The sequence below is a fragment of the Heterocephalus glaber genome, unplaced genomic scaffold (assembly GCF_053883595.1).
Source record: "Heterocephalus glaber isolate CG9 unplaced genomic scaffold, H.glaber_assembly_v1.0 deba00000901, whole genome shotgun sequence".
In the NCBI taxonomy this organism is placed as follows: Eukaryota; Metazoa; Chordata; class Mammalia; order Rodentia; family Bathyergidae; genus Heterocephalus; species Heterocephalus glaber.
The window spans coordinates 13,041,293-13,053,719 of record NW_028258171.1 but is presented as its reverse complement, the minus strand read 5'-3'; the positions used below and the strand labels follow the sequence as shown (position 1 = coordinate 13,053,719).

Genomic DNA, 12,427 nt, shown 5'->3' with positions numbered 1-12,427 from the left:
TCTATGCCACCTTTTTCCAAACTGTCTCACAAAATGTTTCTGAGACTGAGAATTTTTCTTTTCAAGCAGCTCACAGCTCACAGAACTCTACACAGCATCTCACCTTTGGAGGTTGTCTCTGTTACTTCCCTTTTTGCTGGAACAAAATACCCAACATCCACAACTTAAGGGGGGAGAGGTTTATTTTGACTCATATTTCAGTCCAGAATTGGCTGGCTCCAAGGCAGGACAGCATGGCAAGGACATGGCAGAAGAATGCTGCTCACGGCTTGCTGGACAGGAAGCAGGGATAGATGGGAGGAGCTGGAGAGTGAGATTAACCCTTCCAGGCCACGCCCCCAGACACACCTCTTCAAACGAGGCTCCTCCTCCTAACAGCAAGCTAGATATAATGTCCCCTTAATCCAGTCACCTCCTATGAGCCCTGCTTCTGAGCCCAGGAAGCTTTGGGGTGACAGCCACATATAAACCGCAACAGAGGCCCAGAATGCACATTTAATGTAGTAAAGACTCTTTCTTGTTCAACAAAGAAATCTTCTGTTTCAAAACGTACTTGATTATGGCGTTAGGGTCTTCCACCCCATACAGGTCACCTGTGAATATCTTTTCAAACACACTTTGGGAAGTACATTGGCCTACATCACATTATTATTGCTTGTAATAAGTACACCAGTAAGAATTTGCTGTGGCAAAACACCTTTAGCCACTTTTGCTAGTTTCCCCTTTCACTTGTAGATCCTGCAGTGTTAACTGGGACTTTTATTCCCTTTAGAAGATAAGAGCTATTAAGTATATGAGATGAGCCAAGTAACAAGTGCTGCCAGAGTCAGGATTTAATTTAAAGCCCTAAAATTTGAAGACTTAATTGTTAAAAATCCAAATACTCCGTAATCCCCAGTTACCTGAGTTTGTGTTGGTTGTTGGAAAGAGAAACATTAACTTCACAGCATATTACTCACATTCTCATCTCCTGTCCCTCTGATCACCAACCTGAGCAAGAACAGCCCTGGCTTGATTCTAGAAGGAACAGGGGAGCCCATGAAAGTAGACACCCTGACAATAAAGTGTCACTTTTCCTCCTATCATGAACATATAAACATTTATGAAAATGGGGCAAGAGATGCATAGATCCAACCTTCCAAAGTCAGATTAAGGAGCGCCCACTATGAAATCTGAATGTGCCTGCTGGAAAGACTTCTCCAAGCGCCCTGCAACTTCTGCTGAAGGCCCCACTCCTTCTATATGCTGCTCTGGAGCAGCCACGCAGAGATGCCAGGTGGTGGTGGGTGGCAATGACATCAGAAAAGATTCCTTTTCCCTGAGGGAAGCAGAACTATTACTCAAAAAAGTGTACCAGTTTAATTCTGGAACTTCTCAGTTTCTCATCTTGGGTGGTAAAAATGTCTGCATTTTCTCTGCACTAACTGTGTAGGCACGGAATGAACAATCTTTTCTTAGTTAGGAGAAAATCAAAATGCCCTTTCAATAAGCCAGAATCCCACTCCTCCACATTTCTCCCAAAGTGCCAGTTTGACTCTGAGTCCCCAGGATTTGAATTTGCTTCTGCATATGGCACCATGAATGGAAGCCCTCTACCACAAGCTATCCATTGGCTGTATACTGAGCAGTTGTAAAATCTCTTGTTATAATTCCTTATTAGCAAATATTTACATTTACTTTCCATGGAAATTTCCCTGATCTTTAAAAGTTTTCTCCATCACTTATTTATTCTCAGCACAGTGAATTAAAATTCAACTTGAAATTAGATGAGGTGGGCTTGAATCCCAGCTTCACTCGCTGTCTGTGTGACCTTTTGCAATTTACCTAACCTCTCTGTGTCTGTGCTTCTTCACTTGTGAAGATGGTCTATCTTAGGAATTATAAGTTTCACAGTACAAGAAATAGGAAAATGCTCATTTCATACACAGAATATGGGCAAACTTGGGGTCCTTTGCTTTTTTGCTCTGGATATATAACTTTCACTCAATCTTACTGTTTTGGGAAGAAAATAGAAAACAACTTTAAACAACGTCTGAGGCTATGAGAGACTTATCCTGAAAGCATCGGGCACAATGCAGTTGACCAATGGAGGAATTGCAGCTGGCCATTTAGCTGGCAGAAGATTGCCAGTTGCCAGCAACCTCCTGCACCTGCCATGTCTGGTGCTAGGTTGTCTCTCTTTATTACTTATTCTAATCATTTGACTAAAACAAACAGCAACTAAGCATCCCTTTTCTGCTTGTATGAATATCAAAGAGCCAATTGATATGTGGGGTCTTGTCACCATAGAACACTTATGATCACATGGAATGGGTATAGCTAAAAAATAAACAGACAATAAAAAGTGTAGGCAGGGACATGGAGCAGCTAGAACACATATATAGTTGGTGGGAGTATAAAATATTTTTCATTTTGAAAAAAAAATCTGGCAGTTTCTTAAAAAAATTAAACCTATGATATCACCCAGAAATTTTGCTCTTAGAAATTACCTAGGAGAAATGAAAGCATATATCCACACCTAGACCTATGTGTGAATGTATATAATAGCAGCATTGTTCATAATAGCAATTGGAAATAATTTAAGTGTTCATCCATTGGTACATAGACATGGAATATTATTCAGCTATTAAAAAGGAACAAGCTATTGATACATGCTAAAGCATGAATGAACTTCAAAAACATAATGCTAAGTCAAAGAAGGTAGATATAAAAGATACATCATAGGATTCTATTAAATGGAAAACCCATAGAAATGGAAAGTATATTAGTGGTTCCCTGGGGGTGGAGATAGGAGAGGGGATTGGCTGAAAAATAGGCATGATAATTAATTTGGGGTCGCTGGAAATGTTTTCAAACTGGACTGTAGTGATGGTTATACAACTCTAAACATTTGCCAAAAAGGTGTTACATTTAAAACGTGTATATTTTATGGTGTGTCAATTAAACTTTAAGTTGTTAAAAATAGTTTATTCTTATGTAATTCATAGCGTGATTTTTCTCCATATCAAAAGTAGTATTCAGGGCCGGGGATTTAGCTCAGTGGCACTGCACCTGCCTCGCAAGCGCAACGTCCTGACTTCGATCCCCAGTACAAAAACAAAACAAAACAAAAAAGTACCATTTAGAGGCAGTGAGGCTTATCATATTTGGCTGTATTTCTGGAAGTAGGCACGCATCTGTCCTTCCACTCAAAGAGTCATTGCTCAGTGACTCTGGAGCCAAGTAGCCCCAGTGCTCTCTCTTCTTAATTAGTGAGGCAGGAGCAGTAAGCAAAGGGAATCAAGAAGCGAGTTGGGTGATGGCAGAGCCAAAAAAGGGCATGGGTGGGAGGGCAAGAGATGAGCAGCCAGAAGCTACTTCTGTTCTCCAGCATTAGCAATGGAAATGGCGGGGCGCCCACATGGCTTGCTTTTTGAGAACCAGCAACCAAAATGACCATCTGCCACTTCCTGTCTTGGCTCAGCAGCCTCTCTGTGCCCTGCCTTTATTTTTCCACTCCTGGCGTCATAATTTCTGACTCTTCCAGGCTGTGCTTCCCTGCCTCAGTCACTTGCGCACAGGGCATCCTGCTGGCTAACCTTTCTTCTTCTTTACTCTCTGTACACCACTTGTTTAAGACCTTATCTTTCCTTCAATCATTAGTTTCAGTCATTTATAAAATGTCTTTCTAGGTCTCATTTACAAATAAGCACCCAAGAAGCTGAGGTTATTCATTTGCAATTTACATTATGAAAGAACACAAACGTGGCTGAGAATCCTAAAGAATATGCAGTCTGGCTGGTTGAAGACTTGATATTTTAATAATGCTTCCTTTGAATGTTGTCCAGTCCCAGTATTTCAGAGTAAGATAAGAGTCAGAGAGAGAGAGAGAGAGAGAGAGAGAGAGAGAGAGAGAGGAGAGAGATCATGCATATGATCTAATACTGAAGGATGCAATTGTAAAGGCATGTAAAAATAATCGGTTTGTGCAGGTGAGTCAACTAAATAGCAGATCATTTGGCACACTGTGCTCATTTAAAAATGACAACTTACTTAAAGCCTACTTAAAATTGAAAATACCTTGACAAGTTTACCTGCCAGTGTGAATAATTTGGATTTTTTATAATTACTTTTTTTCCTACAAGAAGATGATAGTACTTCCAAATAATAGCTAATATTATTAAGCAGTTGTGATGTTCCAGGTAATCTTGTTTAATCTTCATAAAGACCCTATTAGGTAGGTGCAATAATTATCCCCAATTTTTGGATAAGAAAAGACATAAAGAGTTTCTTTGATCAAAGTGACAGTTAATAAGTAGCACCATCAAGATTGAAGTCCAATTCTTTCTGGCACCAAAGCCAGCATCCTTAATCACTGCACTATACATGTTAAACAGACCTTATGATAATAAATAACTCGCAAAAATGGCTATGCTCATTTCTACAAAGGAGGAAGCCAGGGGTGGACAAGGGCATAGGACTCTTATTGAAGAGTTGGCGACAAGTGGTTCTTTGCGGATTTCTGTCCCTGAGCTATGTGGGCCTTCTCTTCAGCACTTCACAAATTGCTCACCTGGTTATAAGATTCTCTTCAATGGATCGTCCTTCTTTTGTAGGGTGCTCACCTGTATTCTAGCTACAGATTCTCCAGATAGCCAAAACATTTCAGATTCTTCCTTTGCTGAAAAATCACTGGAGTAGCTGTAAATAAAAGGATCATTTGTGTTTAGGTTGCCAGGTAATTAGAGACCATTAAGCAGCAGTTTTGTTTGGTTTCCATTTAATTCAAAGATTTTTGGCATCAGTCCCCCTGAGGAAAAGACAGCAAGAACATCATCACATGGTGCATATACACATATATTTTAAGTAACTAAAACCAGTCATTTGACTCAGAGTCCATCGTTAAATGTCAAATTCCTCTAAGAGAGCCACTTAGTCTGTTTTAGAATTATCTTCTTTTTTTTTTTTTTTTTTTTTTTTAGAATTATCTTCTTAATGTGGCAGCAGGCAAGAGTAGGAAGGGAGAATGACGAATGCTGAGAGCAGAATGAGTGATGTGGAGAGGGATAGGCCTTGAGACCTCCCATTGTAAAAGACGGAGTTGATACTAAACTCCCTGTGAAGAAAGCCCTCGTCCTGATGTGGATGAGACAGCGAAGCATGGCACTGGCCATTGGGCACTTTCCTGTCACCGTTCTCTGATCATGAGTTCACATAATCTAACTTGATAATTTTTATTTTCCCTCCATAAGAACTATCTTAAAACACTCTAATCTGTTTGGCAAACTAATACAAAATAGGATAATTATTTCCCAGCTCTTGGTACATAAACAATAATCAACATTTGTTGAGAATCTCTGTATAGGAGGCACTGCACTTGTCATTTCCCATTTATTATTTCTAATCCTGATAAATTGCCAAGGTAGGGATTCTTATTCCTATTTACAGGAAGTAAAGAACAAAACAACGACAAAAATTGGGGTGAGAGAGGTTAAAACATTCTGTCAGACTCGAAATCCATGTGCTTTCTTTCCATGGTGTTATCTTACTCTCATCAGACCTTGGAGTGCCACCAAGGACTGGATGGTTTTTTGGCTGCTTGAACAAATACTTATCTTGCCTATTTAATGCTGAGCATGAACTTAGGCTATGACAACTCCAAAAAATAAGACACGGACCTCATTCTTCAGGATCTTATAATGCAGTAAAGAGAAACAGAATGGAATTAAGTTAGAAAAACAATGATTCAGACAGTAAGTGCTAGGAGAATTTAGAGAAGGGCAGAGTTAACTTGAGGTAAAGAAAATGAGTAAAGCTTCCTCAGTGATGTGACCTGACAGAAGGTGAGTTTGGATAAAGGAAAGAATATTTGAAAAGACCTAAAAGAAGGTATGAACATTGCATTAGTCACTTTCCCATCCCAGGAACAAAATACCCACCACCCACAACTTAAAGAAGGAAAGGTTTATTTGGCTCACAGTTTTCAGTGGGTTCAGTCCATGGTCAGCTGACTCTAAGGCAGAAATGGCATGGTGGAAGGGCATGACAGAAGAAAGCTGCTCAGCCCATGCCGGCTGGGAAGCAGAGAGAACAAGAATACATCCTTCCAGGTCACTTTTCAGTGACTTGCCCCCTCTGATCAGGCCCCTTCTCCAAGCACATTAGAGTTTGTGGGACACTAACGATCTAACACATAACAAGCATGTTGTATCAAAGAACAAGGACCATCTGATTGGAGTGATGGAGTTTTTGCCTGGATGCGAAAGGTTCTAAGGTTCTAAGAATTTTTTATACAGTACAGCAGATCCTTGTGACACTGTGCAAATTCAGCCAGATTCCAGTGAAGAGTTATTTAGGCACTGCTTTCTGTCATGGATGGAAATATGTCTGTTTTTTAGCTATCATTAAAACAAAAAATAAAGATGAGGGGAATCCCAGAAAGGTCATGAGACAACTACTGGCCTAGAAATATTAGAATTCTGGGTTCTGTTTTCAGTTCTAGGTTTCATTGACTTTCTGCAAGTGCAGCAGTAGAAATATTTAAACCTCTTGTGAATTAGTTTTTAAGAGAGAAAAATATATACCCATCCCCATCTCCACCACCACCCCAAAAGTTGGTTCTTTGAAAGGATGGAAAGGGGCTCTTGGTATTGGGGAGATGGGAGGGAGGAGTAAAAAGGATCAAGTTGTGGTATGTGTATGTACCAATTCTCCCTCGATAAATGTGTTTACTGTGTAGTACAAACATATACTCATAAAAATTGAGAAAAAACAAATGTATCTCACTCTCACTCTGCAGATTGCTGGAAGTAAGACGCCAAGTGTTCAAAAATATTGACTGTACACATGAAGTTTCCCTCCAACTGCCCCACTTGCCTCTCTCCCTGCTCTTATGATGCTAGAGACAGAGTAGGTGGTGAATGAGGCTGTTTTAAAATTATCATAACTTTGGCTCTTTTAGTATAACAGGAGTCATCTTCTAGTATACCTGGCTTTACCATTTTCAAGCTAAGTTATGTAAGTTTTTATTATCATTACAATTTTTCTGCCTCCCAGATAGTTTGAAAATTTTCCAGTGTGTTTAATTACACAGTTTTAATGATAGCTAAAAACAGACATAAAAGATATAAAAAATTCCTATAATCAAATCTTTTAGCACTCAGAATTCCCCATATCTTTGGAATTTTCCTTTACACCAACCTTTGAATAGTACTACCTATAGACTATTCTCAGTAAGAGCTGTAGTTTTTAAGTTGGGAAACAGCAGAATCAGGTCCATAGGAAGTTCTTTGACTCTGCATTTCCAAAGCCACCAAACAGCGCTTTCCTTAAAAGTGCCACTTGTGTTGTTCTGGCTTTCATCCACTTGTCCCTTTTATCCAACACTTCTTGAATATCTACTATAACCATAGAAAACACTGTCTTTACATCAGTCCATGCATCATCTAGTAAAAGCTGTAAGTCAATAAAATTTCATCACACAACAGGTGGTGAGTTTGATATGCTCAGGAATGAGATGCTAATGGTAATGGGAGGTGCAACAATGGTCTGAAAGTCTTTTAGGAAATTGTGCTATCTGGGAAAACTGAAGGGTAATGAGGAACCATCCAGGTTGGAAGATGCAATGAGGCTTTCTAATTGAAGAACAGCATGTTCAGAAGCTGGGAAGCATGAAAAAAAATACCTGTGACCTTTGTAAAACACGAATGGTGACAGAGATAGAAGAGGGCTACGTGACTTGCAGAACGACAGCCTTTAGAGAGACCAACCGGGAGTCTAGTTTTCACAATCTTGTGTACTTGAGGTTTTGGTCCTGTGGTCCTCAGGGGTCCATTGTAAAGGTCAAGTACTTGATTGGCAGTCAGGAAACGTGAGGGCCAACTGGTTCAAAATGTATAACACATTGAGGCAGAGATTCTGCTGTGTGAGAATTTCATTTCATTCCTTCAAATATGTCCAAGAGTTCCACCAAGGTCATTTTTGTTTTGTTTGCTTTGTTTTATCAACCACCCATTTTTTCCTCACATTCCATACACCTGAGGTGTTGCTTTAATGTGTGTGGAGGTCAGTTAATTTTAAAAATTGACCCCTGTTTTATGACAAGCAGGTATTATTTTAATTTCATTGTACATTCAAGTCAACTGAAGATCTTATGATGACAAATTACAATGCCACAAAAATGACTCAGTGCAGAGAAAGAATTCTACTGCAAGACTCCCAAAGTTTGCTTTGGGTTGAATCTTTAGGGTGTCGTGAATAAGAATAAATTCTCTGGAACCTGAGTTGAGCTTGTACTGTATGTGTGAGCTGTGGTTTGGTCAGCTATAAAAGGGCTTGAGGCTCACACATGTTCTAGTGAACCATTTTCTTCCTATAACCAAGGATGAGGAGTCAGGGCTACTTCTACTGTTTTTCCTTCAACTATGACCAGTCCAGCTCTAACTGGCAGATTTGTCTCCTCCTCTAGAGCACCTTCTAGTAGTGACTTTATCCAAATTTCATTGGTATAAATGTAGCAAAATTAGGAATCACCTGATTTGTACCTGTTAGGTTGGCTGATTCCTACTTCTCTCTCCAGACCACCCCACCTAAGCAGGTGCCCTTCCACGAGGTATAGGGTCTGAAGCTTATACACTTTGGGTGGGAGAGAGGGACTGAATAGGGGGATGCTCTTTAAGAAAAAGAATTTAAATTATGAATGTAACACTAAGTGCAAGAATAAATAATTATTTAGAACAAGGAAAAATGACAACAGATCACTGAAGGCTTGGAGATTGGGGACTTTACCTAGAATCTCTTTAGATGAGCTACCAGAAATATGCATGTAGGAACACTCCCTAGGTCATTCTGCGCCTTATAGTCTACAAGTTCCAGCCACCCCCAGCTCTCTCAGAACCCCACACAAGTGAGGGATCTGAGGCTCACACTTGGTTGGCTTTCTACTTTACCCAGATGTGGTGCCACTGGTGAAGGCTGCAGGAGAATGGCATGGATATAAGTCCTGGTTGTGCCTGTTATTCTTGGTGACATTTTTTTTGGTACCGGGGATTGAACTAGGGTCCTTGTGCTTGTGGGGCAGGCGGCGGAACCACTGAACTAAATCCCCGGACTTCTTGGTGACATTTTCATAATTCCTCTTTTATTCTAAAAACAGTCCTGCTTTGCACGACAGATGAGATGGTCACCTTATTTACACTGGTCCCCTCTGTCACCACCCAGGCTTGGCCCAGATCGGAAGCTTTCATTGCTAACTTTAGCACCTTCACTGGCTTTCCTGCCTCAGCTGTGCTTGGCTGAATCTCTGTTTCCCAACTATGAAGTCGGGGAATCACACTGACTTACTTACAGTTCTGTTGTATGTTTTTCTATCTTCTCAGAAGGCATTGTTTTGGTATGGTATAAATTTAAAACTGGGGCTGGGGGTGTAGCTCAGTGGTTGGGTGTTTGCCTAGCATGAGTGAGGCTATGGGTTTGATCCCCAACACTGCAAAAAATAAACAAAACATTTTGAAACAGCAGTCACTGGTGAGCATGGCTTCTTTCATTTGGAGATCTAAGAATCTGTAAGTAATACCATCTCATCCGTAGACCCACCCATCTTCCTGAACAACCCATGGGGTGGAGAAGCAGGACATTCTGGTCTACTTGAAAAGGTTGTCTGGGTGCCTGGGCTTTGGGTGAAACCTGCATCTGATGTGCTTAAGGATGTTTATATAGCAGTGACTTGGCCCTGATGGGTCACCCTGTGTTAGTTCTTCTTTAGTGGAGAAAGGCAGGCAGGTCAGTAAGGCATAAGAAACTGTGTCCCCATGGAGAGCCGGACTGGGGGCACAAGACAGCCTCCTTGTGGGTAGGCTACAGAGTCCAACTCCACATGCATGTCCTCAGAGCCATCGCTTCAAGCACAAAGTACCGGGCTTATTTTCCCTACCACAGTCACATGCAGTGTCAAGGGAACATCAAAAAGTTAAGGCTTGAAAGGCAGCTTCCTCTGAGTGCTGATTTGGGCACATAAACAGTGGCGTGGTTAAATGCCACTCTGTGTTTAAAGTAATTATACTTCAGCTCTGAAATGTAGTAATGTGAAAGCCCCATTGCAGCAAACAAAGGTGATTCTATCAGCAAACTCTGGCAAGGCAGCTGGCCTGGATACTGCTTCTCCTTGAATCTATTATTTCCTACTTGAGAACTGTCTCTGGAAGCATCAGAACTTGAAGATGAGAGTAGGTCCACTGCCCAGATTGCTAAGGCCAGTGCCAGCTTGCCACCCATGTATGCTTGCAGTGTGGCTTGGGGACCTTGGCTCATGGCACTGTAGTCACTTGAGCTCCCTGGGAGCCCTGGGAAGTAGGAGTAGCCCTGCTGTGGCCAGACTGCCACAGCTCAGTGAGCCACAGCCTTCATTCAGTGAAGGGCTGGTGAAGCGGGCAAGTCTTCTCACGAAGGGTGACTTCCCGGGGAGCTGAGAAATAATGCTGTGGCCTGCTGATTCCCGAAGTCCCGGCTTATGGGACATCAGCAAATGTATGACCGGTGTGGCCTAACGTTGTTCTAAACAGAGAAACACGGGGGCCTTTCATGCATTTCACTTGGGAATCACGCCTTTCCCGGAGAAAAGGACTTGGTCATCACCCTCTGCCCTTCACCTTGGCCCCCGATCTCCAGCCTGGACCACGTGCCAAATCACTGGAAATTTTTTGTGGTCTGGGGAGGATCATTTCCCTTTATCCTTATAGAACTTCCTTCCTAACTTACTGCTAGCAGCTACATTTGTGCTAATTAGCTGCCCTTGTCGGATTTATTTCACCCAGTTGTAAATTTTAGAGGAGAAGTTCTCAAGCCAATTTAAAAGTAGAATCCACAGACCAAGCTGAGTGGAAATCAGGTTTGGATGACCTCCACACAGCGAGCCAGGCCTGTTCTTGCGGTGTTTGAACAGAGCTCCCAGGGAGGAGAATCAAAGCTACGGAAGGATAGACCTGGAAGAAATCTCCAGGAGACCAGTTCAGTCACTTCAGCTTGCAAATGAGGGGCCTGGGCTCATAAATATAACCGGTCTTATCACACAGCCCTTTGCTGGTCACCTCTGAAAGTGAAAAAGATGCGGGTGACACTACTGAGCCCAAGGGGACAGCCTGATTATCTCTCGGACAACCTGAATACAGTGCCATAAGGAAAGAACTTGTCTGCAACCTTCAAGATCTGCTCTTCATTTTCAACCCCTCCACCATGGAGTAATATTAAGCCCCTAAAGGAAACACATGGAATCCAGCTGTTGAGCTATTTCAGACAATCCAAAAAGTATAGAAAGTAGCTGACGTAATTTTGGTAGGTACAGCAAGGCAGCTGCTAGAAAGTACAAAATTCCCCAAACATCTGGATGGTTCCAGTCACACACTGTCCATTAGCTACGGACCTTTGTGCTCTGGGAGTGGACACTCCCTGAGTCCCCACCTATCTCGGCACTTTAGAAGTAGTGAGGGATGGTTCTGTGAGGTAGTGATGATTTTATGGGATGTTTAGAAGGCATCTTTCTCATCATATTTATGACAACTCTTCCAAATGGTATTCTTTTCTTTATGCATTGGCCTCAAATTTATTAGAGGCCAATCCCTTCTCCTGTTCTGTTCTTCCTCCTCTTCCCTCCCCCCTTCTTCTTTACACTCAAAGCCCAACCACGTTGTTTAATAAGCAGCCGTCCTCAGTAAATGATCATGTAAAGGATAATACCTTAGCTGTTTACTGCTTGTTACTTGTTTACTGCCTTGTGGCCTCCTGTGCATTTGTTAAAAATAAATCTTCATATTGCTCAACTGCTATATAGATGTAAATTCATTTTTTCCAGCACTGGGGATTGAACCAAGGACATGAGGCGTGCTAGGCGAGTGCTCTACCACTGAGCTACATCCCTAGCCTTTAAATTCATGTTTTAACATAAATACAAAAAAGACCTTTCATTTTACTGAATCAAGACCAGGAAATTTTACTATGAAATTTCTAGCACATACAGAATGATAGAAATTGCAGAACCTTCAAACTATAACAAAACAACAGAAGAGAATTCTAAACTACCTGACTGATTAGATTTTCATCTCAAAACCAGTTATCTGAAACTTGTTAAACATCTAGATATTTAATATTAAAAATATATGCATATATATATATACATACACAGATGCACCCATATATACATGCGGATATTTCATATCAGATGAAACTAATTCTTTATACAAGTACATTGATATGTAATTATAATAATTTACTGGATACAATGGATTAAAATTGCTTCCATTGTAATTAAATAAATCTGAAAGCAAATAACACGCAATCATCTTCCCAACCAAACCTTCTCCATCCATGGACTTCCTCATTTCAGTCAGTGGCAGCAACTGTCTGTCTACTCAACACCTCAGCCTGGGAACTGGGTGTCATTGTGGATTCCTCTCGG

General features: G+C 41.2%; 1 protein-coding gene across 2 annotated transcripts in view; it reads right to left on the bottom strand.

Annotated features, from left to right (window-relative positions):
* Window positions 1-12,427, bottom strand: part of Frmd6 (FERM domain containing 6) — a 234,496-nt gene that overhangs the window by 93,580 nt on the left and 128,489 nt on the right. Inside the window, exon 3 of one of the 2 annotated variants that reach the window (XM_087208092.1) lies at window positions 4,553-4,680. The gene's annotated coding sequence lies outside the window, so the exon portion shown is untranslated. The remainder of the gene's footprint in view (window positions 1-4,552; window positions 4,681-12,427) is intronic. The other variant, XM_087208093.1, reaches the window with a different exon arrangement.